The sequence below is a fragment of the Vombatus ursinus genome, unplaced genomic scaffold (assembly GCF_900497805.2).
Source record: "Vombatus ursinus unplaced genomic scaffold, bare-nosed wombat genome assembly UNPS02014768.1, whole genome shotgun sequence".
NCBI classification, from domain to species: Eukaryota; Metazoa; Chordata; class Mammalia; order Diprotodontia; family Vombatidae; genus Vombatus; species Vombatus ursinus.
In genome coordinates this window covers 37,963,494-37,969,983 of record NW_020954546.1, presented here as the reverse complement: position 1 = coordinate 37,969,983, position 6,490 = coordinate 37,963,494, and the positions used below count along the sequence as shown (strand labels likewise).

The window sequence follows — 6,490 nt, the reverse complement described above, 5'->3', positions numbered from 1 at the left end:
TTCTATGATCCTGGGGGTAAATCTGATTTGGGTGATTTCCTGGGTAAGTTTTGTTCCTAAATTGAAAAGCTCATTGGGAAGGATACAAATGTGGGTCTAAAAATGCCTTGAGGCTCATTTAGCCCACAAACTATCCCTTCCTGCCCTACAAATAGTAAGGCATTCTAGGTCGGTACCTTCACTCTTTTAAATGCTTTTAATGAGTTCTTTAAAGCTGTTATCAAAGATCATTTTATTATATTAAACAAGAATTTATTGAATGCCATACTTAAGGCAAAAAAAAAGTCCCTGTCCTCGAGGAGTTTATATTCTACTGATTTCACCTGCTTTAAAATGTTTGACTCAACAATGATCAAGCCTCTACTGCTGCAGTGATCCTGGCCTGGGGGTGATCCTGGACTTTTAGAGGCTGCCAATAGAATGTAAGAAATGGCAGCTCCAACCAAGCCCAGAAAGCTTTGAGAACCAGCCCTCCCTCCCCCAAATTCTGGGAGATACATCAAGCAGGTGATGATTTTGACAGGAGCACAGCAACTCATGAAGACCACTGTCAAGATATTAGAAGACACCCTGTTTTCTAGCGCTAAGGACCAGCAAACAAGCTGTGTCCTGAGCTTATCATAACAACGATCCTTTGTGCTCGCTTTCTGGATGAACATCACTGCAACTAAATCACAGAACTTATGGTCCCTGAGCTTGGGCAAGCACCAACAGGCCCAGACGTGAAGCCCTGCTATGAACAGACTTTTTCGTCACTAGACAACTTTGCCTCAGTGTTGCTGTTGCCTTGACACTGTTGCGACGCTACACTGTTTGACTCTTTGTCTAGCCACAAATATAAAAACTAAAGTTTGGCCATATTAAGGTAGGTCCCCCCCCCCACTAGGAGGGCCCCCAGTACATGTGTCTAATTTCCCTCCTTGCTTATAAACCATTTCCTTCACTTTGAAATTAAACTTCTTTTTGATGCCTGACTCTCCTGTCTCTAGCCTGCTCTGTTTGTCTCTGGTCACCTACAGGTTGACATTAATTGGTGTCAGAAGTGAGACTGGACACAGAACTGGGTCATTGGATTCTCCAGTAGCAACAGGAATGGACCAGGTGCCGCTGGAGATTTATTTCTCAGAGTCTGACACCCCTCTCACCTGGGGAATCCTCTACTCTTGTCTCTGCTCCAATCTTTGAGTTCCCACATTGGTTGAGCTCCCCATTCTTTGTGAGGAAAACTCTGGAGCCCTCCAGTGACCCAATTTATTTCGGGTATCTCTGGAAAGGATAACCTTTCTGCACACTTTTTTCTCCTAACCAGCTGTTCCCGCCTGCACTGTTTAGCTCCAGTCTCTTACCTGCTCTGTTCTGGCTCTCTTCCCCACCCGCTGCCCTTCCCATCTCTGCTCCCCTCTCCACCCCGCACAGGCTAAAAGAATGTTTAGTTAACTCTGTGTCTCTGTTAAATCGGTAAATACATGCTGGCTATATACTGTGACTGCATGCTTTGTTAGAACCGTTTGTGTCTGTCTGTATTTATCTTGTCCTTTTGTCTGTGTTTGTGTCTTTGTAAAATGTCAAATGTCAAATATTGTAAGTTCTGTTGCCTCAAAAGATTTAAAATGCAGCCAACCACAAAAAAACTTCTAAGGTATAGCTATAGCCAGAGAGGTTAGAACACTGGGAAAGATTAATGAACTTTCGTACTTGAAGTAATTATCCCAGTAAGCAAGACTAACTCCCACTTTAGGCTTTCTGCAGGAGATTAGGTTATAAGAAAAAAAAAAAACCCTGCAAGACATTTTTCCCCCTGTCATTTCAGCTTTGGTTATGCTGGAATTATAAAAATAAAGTAGATAATCAAAGTATGTAGAACTGCTAAAACATCTTAGCATATTTTGGAGGTTTAAAGATTTATCATTTTTAAGATTTCAAGGAAGAACTCCTGGGATTTTGAGTAATTCTAAGAACTCACTCCTTTCTGAAATATCTTAGTAAGTTTTGGGGTACCACTCTGTAGAATTCATTTTAAGGAAAAATATGGATGAAATTTTATAAAAGTTAAAAATAGACAGAATTTTCTCTTGAAGACTGACAAGCTTCATTGTTCTAGGGCAATGAAGGAAGGTGACTAGTTTGGAAGTACTCCCAGACTGAAGAAAGAAAAAAAAATAGGTAAATGGTTTGTATCTTATAGTCATCTCTTGTTAACCCTTCTTTGACTATGAAAAGAGAAATGATTGTTTAAGTAAAAGATGTCCTGTGACCACCCCAGTTCAGAGATTCTCTCCCTCTTACTCTTTTAACCCCTCTCCTCTCAGATTAGATTCCCAAATAGAAGTGTTGAAATAAAAATTCTGGGAAAATGCAGGGAAACTTGAATTATATTCCAGTTGCAGAAATTTATTAGCTGTGTAATTGTAGGCAAGTTATCTTGTTTGCGCCACTTTCCTGATCTGGAAAGAGAAAAATAAAAATGGTACCCACTTCTCATGGCTATTGTGAGGATCAAAATGATATAATAATTGTAAAGTGCTTAACACAGTGACTGGCATATGCTAAGCACTACATTATTACTATTTCTTTAATTGAATTTTATTGTTCCACACCAGGTAACTTTACAATGGGCTTAAAATGTCAAAGATAATAAAATTAATGATTTTATATGGAATAATTTAGAAATGCAGTTGATATCATCTGAAGTTTTGTTTCATGTTTTAAATATATGATACTGTTTATGTTATTATTGTATTTTTAAATTCTCTTATATTGTGAAATTTGAGAGACTATTGTAACAGAAGTGCTGTTAGACAAAACAGTTTTTTAATCTGGATGCTGTTACATATTAATTAGGCTTTTAAAAGGACGTGATAAAAATAGATGTTTGAAAATTGTGAAATATTTAATGAAGCATATTTTGTTTTAAAACAGATAATAATAATAATAATATTAAATTTACTATAATAGCAAATTTTTATTTGAAATTTTTGGCTATTATGAAAGTGTATATGGTGGTTTAAAGATACAGCTTCAACTTATCAATGATGAGTCAACTATCAGCTATTTACTGTATGTCTGAAGCCCCAGAATATGGGTACTTTTAATTTATAAGGATAAATGAAATGTTAACTGTTAGGGAAACATCAGCAAAGACATTCAAACCTTAAGCTGCAGTTCGTAACATTTTGCTATTTAAGGTAAAAATTCCTGGGACTGGAATTTATTATTGTTTTGAGCTTTGATTACAGGGATAGTTGTCTGAATTGTCATGAAGCCAATAGTATAAAATGGCATGTGCTGCAGTCTGAGAACTGCTAAAGGTGGATGTCTATGCCTGGGAAAAGTTTTGGGGATGACTTTAGGATGGCCTATGGTAGGATCCTCTTGACTTTGTTTCCCCATTGTACTATTTCCTTTCTAAAAAGGAAATTTTCCCACCTGGTTAATCCTGAGCCTTGCTTTTAACACTGTGTGACTACATGATTGGCTGTCAGATATGACTCATGCCTAGAATTAAACAGAGCTAAAGGAGTCTCCCCCCACCCCCTAGTATGATATATGACATTGTGAAAACTATGTCCTTTTTCCTTTTATAGAAAATTTCTATAATCAAGAAGTTTTGTAAGTACAGAACTAAATCTATTAAACAATAGATTGATACCGGAACACCTCTGAATTACTATAATAGGATTCAAGTATGAACACCTTACAATTCTAACCTGTATTTGTGGTCAAATTATAATATAGAGATGATATCCTCCTAAGGGGGAAATGATTAGACAAAGTATTAAGACAAAGATGTAATATAAAAATTTTCTAAATAAATGGAATAATGAATTTTGAGAAAGCAAGAGGATTAGACTATTTTCTCTAAGAACTATATACAGATGTATATGATTGGCTTCTAAATTTATATGTCATGGAAATTCAGGCTTTGAGTATGTTTTAGTAATAAGTTCTATAAACTGAAATTCTCTGAAGTTTCAAAATTGGAGGGCCAAATTTAAGTGATTGAACTAAATTATATTAAGTCAAAATTATCTAGGAACCTCCAGTTTGGAACCAGAAAAGCAGAGAGTTGTCCTCTTATTTTCCAAGAAGAGATATCTAGGTACCCAATAACTGCTTGAGACATCTGGGACTCAGAATGTGCTGAATGAATGGATATTGAGAATGGACAGGTTACTAGGATACAAGGAGACCTGATATTAATTAATATTGGTGATAACTATTGTATTGCTTTGATGTCTTGTTTCAAGATGTTTATGTTTAAGTTTTCTTGGTTACCATGGTGATATGTAAATCTCCCTTCTCAAAACTAATCCATCATGAGCCCTCTAAGTAGTTTGATCTGTAACATGTCATTAATGTGACCTGACCAGGTAATTACGATTATGAATTTATGAAAAACTTTATTGTATTGTTTGAACATAGCCCTCCACGGTTGGGAAACTGGACCATCTCTATGTGCTGCTTAGAGATGCTGACCAGAAACTCAGATCCAAAGATTGATGCAAGGAGTTTTTTCACAATTGTCAATCAATCATTGTTTCTAAGGGCCCCTACCAGGTCCTTCTGACTATTCCCACAGCTGCCAAACTTGTGGGTATGGACTCTTGGATCGTCTGAAGAAAGCTGCTGCTCATGAGTGGACACCAGAACCCTCTGAGGACCTCAAAGTTTGTCTAGTGTGGACCCAGAAGCAGCTGTCCCAAGATTCAGATGAGGGCTGAGTACACTGTCCTAGTTTTGTTGTTCCTCCTCCCTCTTGTTATGTGCCCAACCACCAAGGCAAGAGTGTGTTGGCATTTTCTCCCTCTACATTCTTGGCCTCCACCTCTCTTTTCTACTTGCAAGCAAACAATGGCTAGACAAGACCTATTCAACTCAACATCTCATCTTGGCCCAGCTGGCTTCTCTTGGCCTTGACTTATACCTGCCTCTCCTTTATTGGCCAGAAGGGTAGGAGTTCTTTCAGACCCCCTCCCATTGACCAAAATGGGGAAATGTCAAGATATTAGGAGAGACCCTAACAGTCCCGCTGAGCACCTGTGCCCTGAGCTTGGCATGACAACAATTCTTTGTGCTCACCCTCTGGATGAACACTGGATGAACTGATGATCTCTGAGCTCAGGCAAGCACCAACAGACCCAGACATGAAGCCCTGCTATGAATGGAAGTTTTACCACTAGACAACCTTGCCTCAGTGTTACTGTTGTGCCTTGTCACTGTTGCTACACTACATTTTTTGACTCTTTGTCTAGCCATAAATATATAAATCAAGGTTTGACCCGCTAAGGCAGGTCCCCCCACGAGGGCGGAGTCCCAGTACATGTGTTTAGATCCCTCATTGCTTTCAATCCATTTCCTTCACTTTGAAATTAAACTTGTGTTTGATTCCCGAATCTCTTGTCTCTAGCCTGCTCTGTTCAGCTCCAGTCATCCATAAGTTAGAGGCCAATTTGGTCCAGTTGACACCACACAGCTGTGTAGTTGGAGGGTGTGTCCACACTGAGGAGATCCTAGGTTTTTTCAAGTATTGGACAAGTATGTATATCCCAGGCACTGTCCCTGGTTCTAGGTACAATTGTTTTAAAAAAAAAAAGCCACTAGGGATGACTCCTGCTGTCACAATAGGCTTCTCCAAGCTACCTGGTCAACCTTACTTCTCTTATCTCCTCCCATTGAGTAATTTTTCAGTAGTGTCTGACTTCCATGACTCCATTTGGGGATTTCTTGGCAAAGATACTGGAGTAGTTTGCCATTTCCTTCCTTCTCCAGTTCTTTTACAGATGAGGAAACTGAGGCAAACAGGGTTAAGTGACTTGCCCAAGGTCATGCAGCTAGTAAATATTTGGGCCCGGATTTGAACTCAGGAAGTTGAGTCTTTCTGACACTCTATGCACTATGAGGCCACTAGCTGCCCTTTAGCATTCTCCTACTCCCAGGTCAGCATTCTTCCCAGGTGCTCTTACTCAGTACCCTATTAAATTAAATGTCTCCACAGGCATTACAGGAAGACAGGATGACCACAAATAGGATGGGAGTTGGGGTAGGGGCAGGACACGCCTAGGAAGATTCTGAAGAGGCAATATGTTAGAGCTTGTAGGAACTTAGTGGTCATATTCAACAACCAGAGATGTGCTGGAGCCAGCACATTCTGATTCAGTGAGAGGGGATTGTTAGATGTTCGGTGAGAGTATTTACACCTCAAAAACTGACAAACACTCAAAATCAGGGCTTAATTTATTGTTTTGTTGATTGTCCAGATTTAAAATGATGGATAAAATGTTAATAATGCAGATTAAACTTACTTTTTTTGTAAAAGAAATCAGTAATAGGAATTGTTTTTTCTTGTATTACTTTTTCTTTTAAAAATGTATCATTTACTTACTTTTAACATTCTTTTTTTAAATTTTGAGTTCCGAATTCTCTCCCTCTCTCTAGCCGCTCCCCCACCCACTGAAAAGGTAAGTAATATGTTTTCAATTATACATGTGAA

At 38.7% G+C, this 6,490-nt stretch overlaps 1 long non-coding RNA gene across 1 annotated transcript; it reads left to right on the top strand.

Moving 5' to 3' along the window:
- Positions 1 to 788: 788 nt before the first annotated feature.
- LOC114043404 lies at positions 789 to 5,383 on the top strand. The gene is made up of 3 exons (XR_003569101.1): positions 789 to 865; positions 2,102 to 2,163; positions 4,423 to 5,383. It is a non-coding gene; the product is annotated as an uncharacterized LOC114043404 (long non-coding RNA).
- Positions 5,384 to 6,490: the final 1,107 nt, after the last annotated feature.